At 41.1% G+C, this 18,459-nt stretch overlaps 1 protein-coding gene across 11 annotated transcripts in view; it reads right to left on the reverse strand.

Moving 5' to 3' along the window:
• The window catches only part of LOC109912391 (forkhead box protein P1-like), a 477,834-nt gene that overhangs the window by 274,129 nt on the left and 185,246 nt on the right, over window positions 1-18,459 (reverse strand). Inside the window, exon 1 of one of the 11 annotated variants that reach the window (XM_048606341.1) lies at window positions 16,758-16,892. The exons of 9 other annotated variants lie outside the window; for them this stretch is intronic. The gene's annotated coding sequence lies outside the window, so the exon portion shown is untranslated. Of the gene's footprint in view, window positions 1-3,362; window positions 3,433-16,757; window positions 16,893-18,459 lie in introns of those variants that run through there. One more of the 11 variants, XM_048606343.1, reaches the window with a different exon arrangement.

The following is an 18,459-nucleotide window of genomic DNA, read 5'->3' on the forward strand; positions in this document are numbered from 1 at the left end:
GAACAAAGCACTTTCTGTCCATCTCATGTACCCAATGTGCCTCTGCTCCTCTTGTTCAGCTATGTCTCTTTCTGTTTAGCTGGTAGACTGGGGGTTGGGGAAGGAAAAGAAAGCAAACAACTGCATAGATACCATTCCACTCTAAGGAAATTTAGTGAAGAACTAAACAGCTTGCTAATCTTCTAGCCCCTTCACTCAAGCCTCCGATAAGAAAAGCAAACCCAAGTCTGCTTGAATTGCATTCCACAGACAAGCTCCCTTCTGCTTTATCAAAACACCACATTAAGTTTTGTTCAACCATACAGGATAAACTGCTGCTCACACCCGTAAACAGAGGTATATTTGTTTAATAACTGATTGCTGCCATAGCTACAGTAAACAACGTGCCTGCATTTGTGTTCATGAACAAATACATCATCTTGCAAGACCAATTTAACATTAACCAGGTGGAATAATCGAGAGATTTTGTAGGTGACACTCAACCAAGACAATGTAAACAGATTGAGAAGGAGAAAGGGGCCATTCTCAGGGAATCAAGGTTGAGGCAATGCATTGTGGCTTGAGTAAACAGTGGGAAGAACTTAAGACAAACAACTAGTCAGTCTTCTTTCATCCACTGACATTTATACAAGTGGTGATTTTTGTATATTAACATCTATCAGCTGCTGCCCACCATGAAATCAGTCAAGTGAGAGACCAGACTAATTTATTTACACAAGATTCTATTTACTCACAAGGAAGAATCATTTGTATCAACAACTTAGCCTTATCCATCCATTGCTAACCCCAGAAACCTGATCCATTTCTTTACTGCAGACGTATTGTATGTTAAAACAAATCTTTCAATGTTCCTTTGTTCCAGTTCACATGTACTTTCTGCAGCCTTAATATGGATGCCACAACCAGGGAGCATGAAGGATTACAGATTTTTCTTTAAATATGGAATTTTCTTTTTAAGTTGTCTGACACAAATATGATTTAAGTGTGCATTTAAACTCACTTGAAATAAACACACTCATGGAGAGCAATGTGCTTCAGGCAAAACTGAATCATTTCATCAAATGTCAACATGTGGGAAAATGGTCTCTCTGAGCATGTGCAGTTCAAAATATTATAGCAGTCTTGCAGTGTTGAGATATCACAAGGAGGGTGGATTTGAGGAAGACAAATGCAGTCTGTAACTGTACCAAAAGAGCCCACTTTCTTCACAAGTTCTGCATTACAAACTGCAGTTCACAATTTGTTGGCAAACATAGTAAAATATATCATTAAGTTATTTCAGTTCCATTTTTACTTCATCAAAAGGTTGTTCTTTTTGCAACTAATCTGAGCTGTAAAACACAACTGTTCAGATACCTTTGTGCAATTCAGCATACATGACCTTTTCTTGCAGTATCGTATTAAGTCTTTGAGAGTATGCAGATTGCCATCAACTTTTGAATGATTCCTCATTCCTGCTGTGTTCACTGTTGCACAATATACATGTTTAAATTTACAGATACAGTAATCATAGCACAAAACAAAACAATTTCCACCAACTATATTTCACATTATGCACATCGAGATAAAAAAATAATCTTCAAAGTGAACTTTCCGATAAACAAAATGCTTTGGAGAATGCATATCAAATTCAAACAAAGGGTGGAATTTTCCCAACGCTTGAACTACATGGTCAATGGCAAGTCAGCTGGGAAAATATGGCGAGATTGACAAATGGGATTCTCAACTTTTGAGGAAAACAAATCCGACTTTTGACCTAAGCTCTGAATGAGAAGACTCTCGCTAGAGAGTGACCACAGGCCTGTTTTCATGCATTGACAGCTTATTATTACCAAGCCATACCTCATTTACATGCAATTTCTTATTCTCCCACATGGCAGAGAGAATCCACACAGTGATAGTTCTTGACATGAACAGCAGCATGGGCACCTGGTAGTTCCAGCTCGCTGAATGCTTCTCTGGGCCTCCACCTTGGCTGCCAGTCCCTAACATCTCCAGCCACACTCCATTGGTGACTGTTTGTACCCTCTGTTAACAGAGGTTGGCATCAGACATACACCTGCCTCACCATCTCAGCATGGCACTTTGACTCACATATGATACAGCTCACCAATATTGCATTCAGAACTCACCAACACATTACATTGTAATACTGTTGATGCGTCGGAGCAGGATGAATCTCAGGCCTCTTAACACTGACTCATTTTGTGCCACTTAGATGGTCACAGCATCTCTACCTTGTCTTGCTGTTGCCTCTTTCAGAACTTACAGCCTCACAGTACATCTGTCTTGCCTTGCCTTTCAGCATAGAAAAAAAGGTAGGTTGCCTGTCAGGTTTGCCAGCAATGACCAGTCAGCAGGGCAAATATGTCTTTGTATGGCACCGTGCTGTATTAATGTCGTACCTGCAGCATGTGCCAGCAGCTTACATGGCAAGCACATCTATGTGTTTCAACCAAATCCCCCTGTCGCAAAGTGTAAGGGGAGTAACCCTCAGTTAAAGCCAGCGAGACTGCATTCTATTAGTTACTGCTGACAGTAAATCAAGGACTTTCTGAATCTCATTCCAGGGACTTGGGCACAATCAATCAGCTGCTTGGGGCACTCGGGATCAGGGATTCTGCATAATCACAGTCTGAGGATTGGGATATGGTCAGTCCGGCAGATGCAGTAACCAGTCTGGGGATCAGCAGTACATTGATTCGGGAACTTCATAGAGATCAGCCAGGGGTCTGGTCCCTCATCAATCAGACCCGTACTCGTCAGTCAAGGATGAACGACAGTGAGTCCTTGGGGAATGCCTACTGAAACTCAAGGGGAGTTATGAAGGGCCACTACTGTGGAAAGGAAATTGGGAAAGAAGAGTCTGAAGAAGGGTCTAGGCCTGAAACGTCAGCCTTCCTGCTCCTCTGATGCTGCGTGGTCTGCTGTGTTCATCCAGCTCTACACCTTGTTATCTGGGAAAGACAAATGTTGGGATTGGAAGCACAGGCTTGGACACAGAGGGGTTAATAATTTTTAAGAGGGGGCGGGCACTCAACATATAAAACTGGGAGTCAAAGTGCATTGGAGAGCATGGATTATGGCGGGGGGGGGCACCGACAGTCACTACCACCTGGTGTCCATGGAGGAACGTGGGACAACACATCATGATGGTTGGAATGACTAGGTTCTAGACAGGGGATCAGGGGAGTTAAGTTGCAGGATGAAGATTCAAATAAAAGACTATGGTGGGAACATGATGAAACTGAAACCTGACAGGGTCGACAGGGAGTGAGAGGAAGAAAGGAGCATTATGATTTATAGGGTTATCTAGAATGACAGTCAGATCCTGCGATGCACTCTCCGACTTCCACCCTTACCTGAATTGCTAATACACAATGAAACCAAAAATGGCTGTCACCATACCCAGAATGCACAGGTATTTTTCCTCTGTATGAGAGAACAGGCACTTGTGAGCAACACGAGTCCTGCTTCAAGGAGCAATTATACTAATCAGGCAATTACACAATAAAGGTTAAAGATGCATGTGAAATGCATGCAGTGACCAACTATGTGAGATACAAATCCAGCTTGCAAGCAATCTTGACTAAGCCACTGGTTATTACAAATTGCTGGTAGCCATCTCTGTCAAGCAGAAGTAGCTACAGGCAGAGTTCCCTCTTAGTTGCCTGACCACAGAGTTTCAGAAATCTCAGCTGTGCTTGGATCTTCTGGGTCCGCACAGAAAAAAACAAAATTACCGTGAATGTGGATCATAGATGACCTTGACAATGTTACCTATGGACCACAATTTACAAAGACAATCCAAGGTCTCCAAGGCATGGAGCAGACTTCACATCACCTTGAACTTTAAGTATTTACAACATACACTTATATCAATGCAGCCTTTCTTGGGCAATGTAGGGAGTGGAGCGGGGACACTGTTTCAGTAATCCTGTCAGATATACAATCTCTGACTGTATTTGTATGACATAGCTTGTGAAGTATACATCAAAATAAGGCCCCTCATGTCAAAGGTACATGTGCAGACATGGCCCTCCTTGTCAGAGTCCCCCATGTCCCACTGCATGGAGGACTATGGTAAACTGTTATTTGTGAGTGACCCAAATGCTGACCACTCATATTTTTCGTACCATTCCCAACAGATCCAACCACAACAGGGCTTATCATCACTGTGGCCATGGGGCAATTGAGGAGGAATAAATTCTCCAGCAATCCCAGACCAGCTGCATCCACCAATGGTTGCCGAACAGCTTCCACATGAACAAGGCACAGCTAGTGGTCCCCTCAGAATGCAGAGAAGTTATTGGAGACCCTGGGAAAATCATTCTCGATGCCATTTCCTGCAGATATGCAAGGCTGTGCCAGACTGTGAATGTCTCGGAACACCATTATAGCACGATGTCATCTGCTGTAGCAGGACCTGTGACATGAAAAGTTGGGGAGCCATCCTATCCCAGTGGCTGTCCAGGTAAAAGCCATTTTTATGTAACTGGCTCCTTCTAAGTATCCACTGAGAACTGTGTGGGATCTCACAGTCTCCATCCTACAAATGCATTAAGGCTGTTACCAATGCAATTTATGCTAGATCAGACCTTTTAATCTCATTTCCTTGGGATAAGGTCAGCGCTGTACCCCGGGTAAACGTTTTGCCAAGATAACTGACATCCCCTAGGTGCAGGGCACTATAGATGGTACAAGCATTGTGCTGTGAGTGCCATAGCATAATGCAGCTGACTTCATCAACAGAAAAAGATTCTATTCCATCAGTGTGCAAGCTATCTGTGATCATTAATGTCATATCTTTAAAGTCTGCACTAGGCACCTAGAAGTTGCCACGATGCTTAAATCATTGAGAACTTTTGTGCTCTTGCATCAAGAGCAGGATAACCTACAAGACTGGCTGCAGATAGACAAGGGCTACTCTCTGAAACCATGGCCGAAGTCCACATTACACACCCTGACTGAAGATGCTTGTAGATACAAAGCAGCCTATTCTTTCATGCCGGGCCATTTTGGAGCAGACAACAGGATTCTGGAAGTTGAGGTTCCATGTCTCAAGGTGTACAGTCCAGAGACAGGAACACAATCCTTGCGTGCTGTGGCCTGCACAACTGGAGCAGGCAGACAGAGGATGTGATGGATGCTAAAGACCTGAGACAGTAGCAGTGATCTTCGAGAAGAAGAACAAGGACCAGGATACAGCAATGCAGCATTGGGCATAACAATGCATTTAACTGACACTTGCTTTCAAGAGATATGGCTTGGGGTGAAGTGATCATTCATTTGACTGTAAATTTGTTGATGCTTGAAAAGCAGGTAGCCCTTGTTTATTCCCCAAAACAAATGCAGATTTTATGTTGTTCTATCTTTGCTTTTGCTGTTACTTTATAATAGTTAACAATCTCGACTGTCTGAAGGATTTCCAACATGTGGTGCACTTACATAGAAAAAAAGGCAAAATTTAGGCTACACTGGGCATTAAGAAACAAGTAACACTCACGTAGAAAGGGTTCTAACATGGTATGCTGCAAAGGATAGGTAGCCTCAGTTGCTTTATTCATGTAAGTGCAGCTACTATGACATTCAATCAGACAGGTGATATACAATGGCAATACATTTATGGACATGATAATCTATTTCCAATGAAGTGTCACCTATGGCACGTCTGTGACCTCATAAGCTTTTATTTTGTTTCCTCCCACTATTTACTAAAAGATGAAAATATTTAGTAAAACTGAGCCCAAATAAAGTATAAGATCAAAGAGAATTCGTATGACAGCCTCAATGCTGCTCATTTTTTCAAACAAAAATCTAATACAATTTCATTACATTACCTTATAGACATTTAGACACAATTGTTTTAACTATTTAAATATATGCTAGTTTGTTCTAACAACCCAAAGGGGTGATTTTCATTTGATTATCAAAGTGAAGAATGTCAGTAGTAAGGAATAAACGTATTGCACCTGTTGACAACCTGTAACTACATCAAGTAATCCCAGATCAAGTAAACATGAGTTAGATTTAGGGCAAACTGCACTGATACTGTTCCACAAACAAAGGTTTTTACTCTGAGCTCAAAAGTACACCCTTTGTGACTTTTCTCATTTCACTGACAACAGAAGTAGCATCATTTCATTCTGAAATCCACCTTTCTTGAGCCACTATAAATTATCCAAACTCAATTCTTTTGAATTAAGTGCAGGTGAATGGACTTAGCCCAGATGTCAGAGTGACTCAGAATTATCCAAACACCCACTTCTCAGTCTAAAGGTAAAGGTAATAATGAAATCAAGTCGCGTGCTGAATACCTGAGCACAAGAACTAGGACAATAGACTAACTCAGAATTGAGGGAGTCCTGAAATAGCGACAGCACTGACTTTCTGATGAGATGGTAATACAAGAGTCAGATGGAAATATAGGATCCCATGGCATTATATTAAAAAAAAGAGTTTTGCCAGCGTTCTAGCCAATATTTATCCCTCAATCAATATCACTAACACAGATTATCTCATCATTATCTGTCTGCTGTTTGTCAGACCTTGCTGTGTGCAAATTGGTTCCTTATTACTCACATTACAACAGTAATTACGCTACAAGAGTATTTAATTAGCTGCATAGTGCTTGGGGATGTCCTGAGGTTGTGAAAGACACTAGATAACTACAAGCCATTTCAGCCAGTAAGAAGTGATGGCTAGACTATAAAAGTCCACCTTCCCCCATGTATTTGAGTGTTCATCAGCTGAAGCAATTTTTCTGGCCACTTATTGTGGTTCACAAAAAGGCCAGCTGATATTGACTGGTTGCCCAAATATTAAGATTGCTAATGGCATAACCAGCCCAACTGCAGGATAGGTCTGAGATCTGCAGTATTAAAGAAACGTGTCACATCAGCCTGAGGAGAAATTATTCTGCTGATTTATTTTTGTCATTTCTCAGGGTGTGTTGCAAGTTCAGGGCTACAAGAAGAGAAAGGTGTACCATTTCCCGACGTGCTTGCAGAATTTGAAGAGTTTCATGGTTCAATGATGTGATAGCGAAGATATAACTGGAGGGCAGTGCAGAAGCAGGTCTCTGTCTTCATGAAAGTCAGAAATTTGTCCAGACCCCTGAATTTGCTGTTTCAGCATACTAATGACTTGATCCATTGCTGTTCTGGAGTCTCCAAAGTTTTCAGAGCATGACCTTCCCACTGCACTTCAAGAGTAACATACAACATTTATTAGTCAGGGTGATGACGTACATCGTTTTTGTCTCCTAATGGCTATCCATGGACATGCTGCTCAAAATCATGGACTGATGCAAGATGAATAGATCATTGCTAACACCACACTACCACGCATACAGCATAATTTGTAGACAATGGTCACATGCCAGTTGCAGATTCAAAGAGTGGTGCTCTTTCAAAATCATGAAAGGTTTGGCTTATGTGAAACTGCCTTCAATTCCCTGTGCTCAAAGTAACGAGCTGGACCTTTGGGAACCAGACGACTACTACAAATCCCACTGCTCTGTCCTGTTTGTGGGAATCTTAAGTTTCTTAGCTAACAAAAAACAATTTAATCTATCCCACAGGTGTACACTGCCAATTACTAATTATGCTCTGACCCCACTGGGGACCAAAAGGACCCTTAGAGTATCAAGCACTTTGATTGGTAAGGACAGCGAGTGCATGGTCTGGAAAGCTACAACTTTTTCTGTAGTCTATTCTCAAATTCTCGAGCCATTAGACAAATGATAGGTGGTGTCATCAACTTTGCCATTACATGACACTTACAATGACTTGCTGGCTAATACAAGGCTCACATTCTGCCAGGATCACTCAGCCCTAACCCTCATTATAGCCTTTGCACAAACGTGGACAAGACAATAGAATTCGAGTGCTCTTATGGTGAATGACAGAGACTTCCCAAGACACCAGATATGCATTTGTTGTAGCAAGAAACCCTAGTAAATCGAACTCAATTCAAAATGGAAGAGAACTTTCTACAGGCTGGAGTTATACATAGCCCAAAAGAAGATGGTTGCCGTATGGTTGTTGGAGATCATCCATTTTAGCCCCAGGACATTATTGCTGGATTTCCTCGAGTTAATATCCGAGGTGCAAACATCCTCAGTCGCTTCATCCCTAACTTTATGCTGCCAACCTCATTAAGATTGCAGCCCCTCCCCATGGTGCCACTCTCATGCAATTTCACACTTGGGCAGCAATGGAAGAGCTTGCCAGTCCCAGGGCTTTATGACATTCACACAGCAGGCACTTTATTTAAATGTTACTTTGCATCATTTCAAATGCTGCCAGCCTGGTCTGAAGTAACCATCTAGGTCAATGCAGTGCCAAGATGGAGGAAACTGCAGCAGTTCTGCAAGAAGGTGAATGAACATTCACATGGGTGAGTGCTACTGTCTTCTGTCTGCCACTTCATTATCACTATACCTCACCCATTACTGTCTCAAGGGCAGTTAGAGATATTCAACAGTGTCTGTGGCATCCATATCCTGAGAACAAACTTTAAAAGAATCTTACATACACTTTATAGACAGATTAAAAGAAATTGCATCTTGAATCTGATTCACACTATATACAAAGTAGAACTGCTAGGTACCAAAAGAGTTTAATTCTCCTTCTTTAAGGGAAAGGCAAAAAGTGAATTTAAGAGATTACTAATTTTAGCTGGATCTTGTGTGGCTAAAGAGTAGCGTTAGGAGGAACCGACAATGGGAAAGCAAGAATGTGCTCAGATGACCCACAGTGGAGCTCTACAGAAAAATAAAAAGAACATCACAAGTCAAACATGCAGCAAATTGTAAAAGACACTGTACAACTAGAGCTGAATTCAAGGCAGTTCTATGATACAGGCTCACTAGATTAAAGCTGTCGATATTTATTTCACTTGGGGCCTTATAGCTGATAAATAAAAGAAACTTTTACTCCATCAGTCTTGCTGTGACTTGAACTCAGAGGTGATGGTTATATGTGCTAACATAATGCACCACACATTTCCCTGAACTTAAAATTTAAATTTGATGCAAAAAACACCTAAAGAAATGTTTGGTGACCTTCACTATCCTACTACTGGACATGGTCTTACCCAGATTCCACTGAGTTGCTGTCTGTTGAGTCTGCCTAATTGGAATAACGGGACACTTCACTTACCACAGGGATGTTACATGATTATAACTCCATCCCCCCTTTTCTGACCTGTAATTATTTTTTCTGACATACTGAGAGGAAATAAGGATTCTGCATTGAAAAAAAATGCAAGTGTATATGCAAGACCAATGTAGATCAATTTTATGAAAACTGGACAGTACTCAAACAATTGACCTCTACCCTTCACCCTTGGATTCCATCCAATAATTGAAGTGGCACACGAGTCACATACTCTTCATTTCAGCTGCCACTATAAGAGCTGCAAAATCTTCAAAACAGATAGAAGCTGGACAGGACGTATTTTAAAAATTTCTCTCCAAATTAGTTTCTTCCTCATTCTCGCTGTTCTTTTACTATGTTCAGTTCAAATAGTATGGATCACTCTCACACATACGGCTATTGGATTATGTTAGAAAATACAGCAAAGTTAATTTATGTCTTAAATATTCACAAACACATGTCACTGGAAAAGCTCACTGGCCAATAGCTAATCTGGGGACAATGAGCCAATTATAATCCGACTCATCAGTTTATTCAGCATAGGTTGTGGAATCAATTCCAAAATGTATAACTCAAAGATAGATCTTTTCCTCAATGCCATCACAGAGTTTCGAACACTTATCAACAACTGTAGCATTTTGTCATTTTAAATAGCTTCCACTTTATAATTAATGACCATGATATTGCAAATATCAGACATTAGTTTTATGATCTTATCAGAATCATGTAAGGTATGAAAGCATTTGTAGATATGCTGAGGGTGACGGTGGAAGTTTTTTTATGAAACTGCTTTTCAGAAGTTTATAGTAAGCAAGGAAAAGAGCTATTGTTTTGATCTATCCTCACAACCTGCTGAAGGTGCAATGATATTTTTTTTACCTTCACAACGGTATTTTTACCCAATGAGGCAATACTTATGTTAGCTTCTGTAATACAGGAATTAGACATGAGTAATATAGTACCAAAAGATTCCACTGTCATTTCTCACAGATCCTGGTATCTATATATATTATAATCACAGGTACTGCCATGTTGGGTTAGAATGGCCGAATTTGGATATACTGTTGCACGTTTCCCTTAGCTCTTCCTGTAGCAAGTGGCCCCTGCAAGATGGACACTGATATTTTTATACCACCAGGTAACATGCCATGATACAGTGATGATATTGTGAGCATGTATCTTAAAGGTATATTGCATACTAACTAGGAGACAGAATCCACAACAAGCCCATGGAATATTAAGGATGAACAAACACTGTTTAGCAGTTGATACCATTTCCATCCACAGGCAACTTAATACGACTTCAGAAGCTTGTTGTTCTTTTTCAATTTTTGTGCAGATAATTTCTGCTATTTTCTTCCCATTTCCCTCCTCTTCTAAAGCTTTTTGTGCTGGGCCATTTGTGGACAAATAGATTCAAGACATCAGTGAAGCTTAAGAATTGTTACAGAAGGTATTTCTGATTTCTGGGCCACTGAAGCAAATTCAGGGAAAGGCAGAAGCCTAACTGAAAGAGCAATGTTCCCCTGAATTGAAATGACATTGCCATTGCAAGAACAGGTGCTGTACCTCCCTAGGGTGGTGCACCAGAATTCAACTCCTGCTATTCCCAGAGCCATCATAAAATTGAAGGTTTTTAAGAAATATGCAGAATTCCTAGGGCTTAGAAAAGCTAGAAGGGGATATGAGAAAACCTTGGCGGGTAGGATCAAGGAAAACCCCAAGGCTTTCTATACTCATGTGAGGAACAAGAGGATGGCCAGAGTGGGGGTAGGGTCAATCAGGGACAGTGGAGGGAACTTGTGTGCAGTGTCAGAGGAGGTCCTGAATGAATATTTTGCTTTGGTATTCACCAGTGAGAGGGACCATGACATTTGTGAGGACAGCATAAAACAGGCAAATTTGCTCGAACAGGTCATTGCTAGGAAGGAGCATGTGCTAGAAATTTTGAAAAACATGAGGACAGATAAGTACCCTGGGCCAGATGGGATATACCCAAGGTTGCTACCGGGACAGGAAGCGAGGGAGGAGATTGCTGTCCCTTTGGCAATGATCTTTGCGCCCTCACTGTCTACTGGAGTAGTGCCAGCAGATTGGAGGGTGGCAAATGTCATTCCCTTGTTCAAGAAAGGGAATAGGGATAATCCTGGAAATTACAGACCAGTCATTCTTACTTCTATGGTGGGCAAATTATTGGAGAGGATTCTGAGAGATAGCATTTATGATTATTTGGAAAAGCACAGTTTGATTAGAAATAGTCAGCACGGCTTTGTGAGAGGCAGGTCATGCCTCACAAGCCTTACTGAATTCTTTGAGGATATGACAAAATACATCGATGAAGGTAGAGCAGTGGATGTGGTGTACGTGGATTTTAGCAAGGCATTCAATACGTTCCACATGGTAGGCTCATTCAGAAAGTAAGGAGGCATGGGATTCAGGGAAATTTGGCTGTCTGGATAAAAAACTGGCTGTCCAATAGAAGACAGAGGGTGGTAGCAGATGGAAAGTATTCAGCCTGCAGCTCGGTGACCAGTGGTGTTCCACAGGGATCTGTTCTGGGACCTCTGCTCTGTGTGATCTTTATAAATGACTTGGATGAGGAAGTGGAAGAGTGGGTTAGTAATTTTGCCAATGACACAAAGGTTGGTGGAGTTGTGGACAGCGTGCAGGGCTATTGTAGGTTGCAACGGGACATTGACAGGATGCAGAGCTGGGCAAAGAAGTGGCAGATGGAATTCAACCTAGAAAAGTGTGAAGTGATTCATTTTGGAAGGTCAAATTTGAATGCAGAATACAGGGTTAATAGCAGAATTCTTGGCAGTGTGGAGGTCCACGCCCATAGATCCCTCAAAGTTGCGACCCAAGTTGATAGGGTTGTAAAGAAGACATATGGTGTGTTGGCTTTCATTGGCAGGGGAATTGAGTTTAAGAGCCGTGAGCTTATGCTGCAGCTCTATAAAACTCTGGTTAGACCACACTTGGAATATTGTGTTCAGTTCTGGTCATCTCATTATAGGAAAGATGTGGAAGCTTTAGAGAGGGTGCAGAGGAGATTTACCAGGATGCTGCCTGGACTGGAGGGCAGGTCTTGTGAGGAAAGGTTGAGGGAGCTAGGGTTTTTTTCTTTGGAGCGAAGAAGGATGAGAGGTGACTTGATAGAGGTGTACAAGATGATGACAGGCATAGATAGAGTGGATAGTCAGAGACATTTTCCCAGGGCAGAAATGACTGTTATGAGGGGGCATAATTTTAAGGTGACTGGAGGAAGGAATGGGGAGATGTCAGAGGTAGGTTCTTCACACAGAGTGATGGGCATGTGGAATGTGCTGCGGATGTGATAGTGGAGTCAGATACTTCAAAGAATTTTAATCAACTCTTGGACAGGCACATGGAGGAGAGTAAAATGTAGGGTATGCAGGGTAGATTGATCTTAGTAGGATAATAGGTTGGCACAACATCGTGGGCCGAAGGGCCTGTCCTGTGCTGTACCGTTCTATGTTCTATATTTACCTGTGTTTGAAAACATAGGTTGACAGAAATCACATGCAAATGGTTGTATTTATCAGGAATTAACTATATTGCAGATGAGCAGGAGGCCAAATGGGGCAGCCGAAGGAGTTGGTGGTACATGGAGGTGGGTGGTACAAGGGGGTGGGTGGTGCAGGGTGGGTGGCCAGGGGCTGTAGTCAGAACTCCCAAGGGCATAAGGAGTACAGAAGATGTAATTGGGAGAATGCGTGCTCAGTTGGGTTGGTGACCTTAATAGTTACCCAAGAATTATTCTAGGTTTTCAGTTTTCTAATGTTTACTGGGTAACTATTGACTTAATAGCAATCCTCAAACATTAAGAGGCGTTCTCAGAGGGTTCTAGATATACATAATAGAATTGCTTATCGAATCTTCAATTTCACTAATTCCTATGGTGTCTGTTCCATCTAGGATTCCACAGGGTTCCATCATGCAACTCCAGACTGTGCTTCTCCAATGACTATCTGGCTATCAGAACATCAGGGCAACTTATTGATTATTAATATAATAAAGCATCACTTTTGTCACTTTTGTGGGCTGAATCACTAATTTTTTGCATTATCTTTCTTTCTTTCTAGTGATCCTTCCCTTAGGCAGTCTTAGGATGAAGGCTGACTTGCTTCCAGTTTGGTTTAGCGAGCTCTGAGAGCACTGAAAAGTCAAATGCAGATTCTGGGACATGCAGGACAGGTGGTGCTTGAAGGGTGGGCAGATGAGTTTCAAGTTTGTGTGCTTCTTCCGATGCCTTGACTTTGCCTCTGTGGGTTCCTGATGAAGGCTCTCAATTTGTTCCATGCCTTCCCAAAAGAAACTCTCCATTATGATTGATCAAAAGCCAGAGATTTTCACGAGTTGTCAAGGATTGTTTAGCCTTTTCAAAAGAATTTGTGGATATTCTACAGCTCTTCCACTGTCCTTTTGGCAATTGCCTGCTGTGATCAAGTTTGGAGTAGTGATTCGAGTGGTTTTGAGTGATTTGCACCTCAAGGCCGGGTATGTTAGCTCGGGAAAGGACACAGCTATTGGACTGACCTTAATGCCACCAGATTTGGAGGATCTTGCGAAGGCACTATTGATGGTACTTCTCAAACACTTTCTGAGGTGCCTACTGCCAGCTGCTAAAGTTTCCGAAGCATTCAGATGCATGAAAATCACTGATGCGCAATAAATAGTGGCCTTAGTCTCGGGTTTGAGATCCTGGCATTCAAATACTCTCCTTTCAACCACCTGAGGGTGGAGATGGCAAAATGGCAGCAATTTATAACACTAAAAAGAGACCTAATTGTTCTAGCACATGGCCACAGGTCTACTCATGATTTGAAAATGACTGGCTGCAAAGATGTGTTTTTATTTCTAGCTGAACTCTAACTCCAAGCAGCAGAGTTGCCATTTTGAATAAAACAGCTGTTAGCTATTTGAGACAAGATATTCTTCGGTGTTCTGTCTCCACCTGGAGCAATGTTCCCTTTTAATTTCTTTTTGTGGTGTGCGGCCTGTTTTTATTACAGTTCCTTTATAATTGTTGTGTGGCCAAATGCACAGGCATCTAAAACGAAACGTACAGCCTACCTTGCACCACTGAACTCATTTCTTTTTTCCTGACTTTTTTCTCTTTGTCTAGTCTCTTCCCAACCACATCTGTAACAGATCTGATGCCTTTTTTTGTGTTATTGTATGATTGAGGGATATGGACGCTGCTGGGTAAGCTAGCATTGATACCCCATGGGAAATTTCCCTTGAGAAGGTGCTGTGAGCTGCCTTCTTAAACCATTGTAGACCATTATAGGTAAAGGAGAAGTGGGAATAGAGTACACCCACATTATGTAACATTTATGAAAATTCATTGATGAGGTAACAAGCAAGATAGTAAAGAGAAACTTTAGATATAATTGAGGTAATGTGCTTGGATTTGCAAACTGTACTGCTCATTAGGCTGTTTAATAAGATGGTTTGGGGCTCAGCATATTAGTGTGGATAGAGGATTGGCTAACTAACAGAAGACAGAATTGGGATAAAGGTGCCATTTTAAGGATGACAAGTTATAACTAATGGAGTGCCACAGGGAGCAGTGCTGGCATCACAGTTATTTACAATATATATTAATGACGAATTAGCTGTGCAAGATTGTGCACTTGTGTGGATGAGTGCAGCTCCAACAATAATTAAGAAGTTTAATATAATCTGGGGCAAATCAGCCCACTTGATTGGCACCCTGTCCATCATCTTAAATGTTTATTCCCTTCAACACTGATGCACAGTGTGTGTCATCTCCAATGTGTTGTGCTTTGCCCCAATATGCCAAAGATCCTTTGACAGAATGTAGTTGCAAGTCAGGATGGTAGCAGTTGGTGTTCCCAAGCATTTGGTGCCCTTAGTCTTCGACATGATGGAGGTCATGGGAATGGAAGGTTCTGTCAAAGGAGCTTTGGCACGTTGGGCCTAAGCACAACACATTGTAGATGACACACACTGTCACCAGCGTGCATCAGTGTTGGGGAGAGTAAACATTTAAGGTGATGGGCAGGGTGCCAATCAAGTACGCTGTTTCATCCCAGAGTATATCAAGCTTCTTAATTATCGTTGGAGCCGCACTCATCCATGCAAGTGCAAAGTATTGTATAACTCATTTGTCATTAATATATATTGTAAATAATGGTGATACCTGCACTGCTCCCTGTGGCACTCCATTAGTTATAACTTGCTATGCTGAAAATGGCACCTTTTTCCCAATAAAAATCAAAAGAATTGCGGATGCTGTAAATCAGGAACAAAAACAATGTTGCTGGAAAAGCTCAGCAGGTCTGGCAGCATATGTGGAGGAGAAAACTGAGTTAACGTTTCGGGTCCGGTGACCCTTCCTCAGTTCTGAGGAAGGGTCACCAGACTCAAAACATTAACTCTGTTTTCTCCTCCACAGATGCTGCCAGACCTGTTGACCTTTTTCCCAATTCTGTCTTCTGTTAGTTAGCCAATCCTCTATCCACACTAATAAACTGACCCCAAACCATCTTATCAAACAGCCTAATGAGCAGTACATTTTGCAAATCCAAGCATATTACATCAATTACATCTAAAGTTCTCCCTTTTTCTCCTGCTTGTTACCTCATCAAAGAATTTTCATAAATGTTTCAGGTTTGATTTCCCATTCGCGAAGCTTTGCTGACTTTAATTGTCTGTTTAGTACTTTTGTAATGCATTTGTGTCCTATATTGTGAAGACTGATGCAAAGTATTTATTCAATCCTCTATCATTTCTTGGTTCTCCAACACAATTCATTAACCTCATTTTATAAGAGATCTATGTTCATTTAGCCTCTCTCTTCTTTTTTATATATTTGAAGAAGCTCTAGTGTTCATTTTTATATTATTGATAGCTTTCTCTCATTTCATTTTCTCCCTCTTGAGGAATCCTTTATGGATCATTGATGGCTGGTGCCATTTCCTGTTCTCATCCCAAAATGGAAACTTCCATGAATTGTCTCAAATTTCACACCTTTCCCTCACTTTTGCATGGTCCATCTCCCACTACTCTGATCTCAAATCCTCCCACCAGACTTCCTGTAAGAACTCTATTCTATTATCGCAGTTTCACTTACTGATACATTTGTTACGGTGATGTCACTTTCACTAAATAACAATGCTTCTGATATGTCTTCCTTTTCTGCCTTAACAAAGGATTTCCTTCACAGTGGTTCTCTGGTGCAACCATGCATGTTATACTTTCCCCACTTCTGTTCTTACTCATTCAAACCCTCCCAGAATCAAAACAGGATTCCCCTTGCCGTCATATTCTACCCGACCAGTCTCCATTATTCAACCAACTTCAACTTCTGACAGTTCTAATATGATTCCAACACCGAACACATCTTCCCTCCTAGCATTTCAATGGTGCTGTTCCCTCCATAGTACATTGATATACACATCAATTTATGTGCACCCCACCCCCCATTCAGCCCAGTAACCCCAAACTTCACACCTGAAAATGCAGGAGATGCAAGACTGCCCTTTATCTCCCCTTTCCCCAAAATTCAGGGCACCAGATGTTCCTTCAGGTGAAACATTGACTTACTTCTTCTTTATTCAATTTAATTTTCTGTTTTCCTCTGCTCTCAATGTGGTCTCAGCTACACTGGGAAGACCAAATCTGATTGAGTATTTGCTTTGCAGAATATCTTTGTTCAGTCTTCAGTCATGACCACAGGCTTCCAGTCACTAGTCTGACCTCTCCGTCCATTGCCTCTTCCACTGTTCAAGTAAAGGATAACAAAATGTTTATGACCAGAAGCTATCAGTTTGGCACCTGATAGCCTCCTGGACTCAGCACTGGATTCAAGAATTTCACAGCGTAAATAATGTTCTCATTTTCTCAAATTGCAATCGGTGATTATTTTGCGATTCATATCTGCACCACTGGTAGTTCCATATGTTATTTACTAGCTTTTCCCATTACCATCTCCTTTACTCTTGCACTCCCATAATTCTTTTGGTGCTGAATCTTAGCTGATTTCTGAGACTTTTCTTTTTGTTCTTTGGATGTTTTTCCCTCCATTTGCACTTGCTTAAAACATGTTGTATGTCAAACATTCTCTACCAAGAGACTATTAACCAAGGCATTCATTCTTTCTCTCTCAATAGATACTACCTGACCCACTGTTCTTTACAACATTTTCTGTTTTTTTTCAGATTTACAGCATCAGCAGTATTTATTGCTTTTACAATAAAATGTAATGCCCTCAGTCACTTGTTTTTGACATTATCTTTCTTAACTAGAAAACCAGCAAAAAGTAACATTGAATATTCTTCAAACACATGGTCCTGCATCTATACTATGCTTTTTCAAATTTGACTGGTACAAACAAGGGACTTACTCTATTCAGTTCTGACCCCAGGAAACTGGTGGGTGTTATCCAAATGAATAACATATGTTGGCTTTCTGAGCCAAGCTGTCAAATGGCCCAATTCCATCCCCTACGTCACTGAGCCAACAGTCATCCTAGTTAATGATAAAACAAAGAACTGCAGATGTTGGAAATCTGAAACAAAAGCAGAAAGTGCAGGAGAAACTCAGCAGTTCCAGCAGGATCTTTGGAAAGCAAAGCAAAGTTAGCATTTTGAGTCCAGTGACTCATCAGTCTAGGAGGAGAGAACAGACCATCAATACATGAGTTTGAAACTGACTCCTCTGGTTTTAATACATATTTTCATTGACTACCTCGAATATAGAATTAGACTGCTCCAGAGAGAAGGGATAGAGTAGTCCTGGAGAACTTCCATAATAGGTGTACCAGCTCTCCACAATAGGTGCAGTGTGGCCAACATTTTTACAGTTAACCAGTTGAAGTGATGATTTTTTTTGGTTTTGGTCCCTTTGCCCAATTATTTTTCAAAAGTATTTGAAGTGAAATTGGAGGATGAATTTAAAAAGCTTTAGTCAATTCAGTTTATGAAATGTTTAAAAAAAAACGAATATGAGTGTGTACCTGAGAGAGAGAGATGGATTCCGTAGCTTTTATGGTTTTATCTTGAGTTCTATGATCAACAATAAGTAAACTAAACTGAGAGGGGGAGAAAGAGTGTTAAGATCTTCCATCTTGTAAAATTTGAATTAATAATTCGAAAGAAGAACTTGAATTTTGAAGCTGGGGTAGCTGTCTTATTCCTTATGTTGTCATGTGAACTTAAAAATGTAGAACTTGTCTTTTTGATAGTGTCTGCTTCTTAGGTCATATCCATGCCTGGAAAATAGGCAGGGTATGCTACTTTAAGCAGCT

The sequence above is a fragment of the Rhincodon typus genome, chromosome 16 (genome assembly GCF_021869965.1).
Source record: "Rhincodon typus isolate 14 chromosome 16, sRhiTyp1.1, whole genome shotgun sequence".
Taxonomy (NCBI): Eukaryota; Metazoa; Chordata; class Chondrichthyes; order Orectolobiformes; family Rhincodontidae; genus Rhincodon; species Rhincodon typus.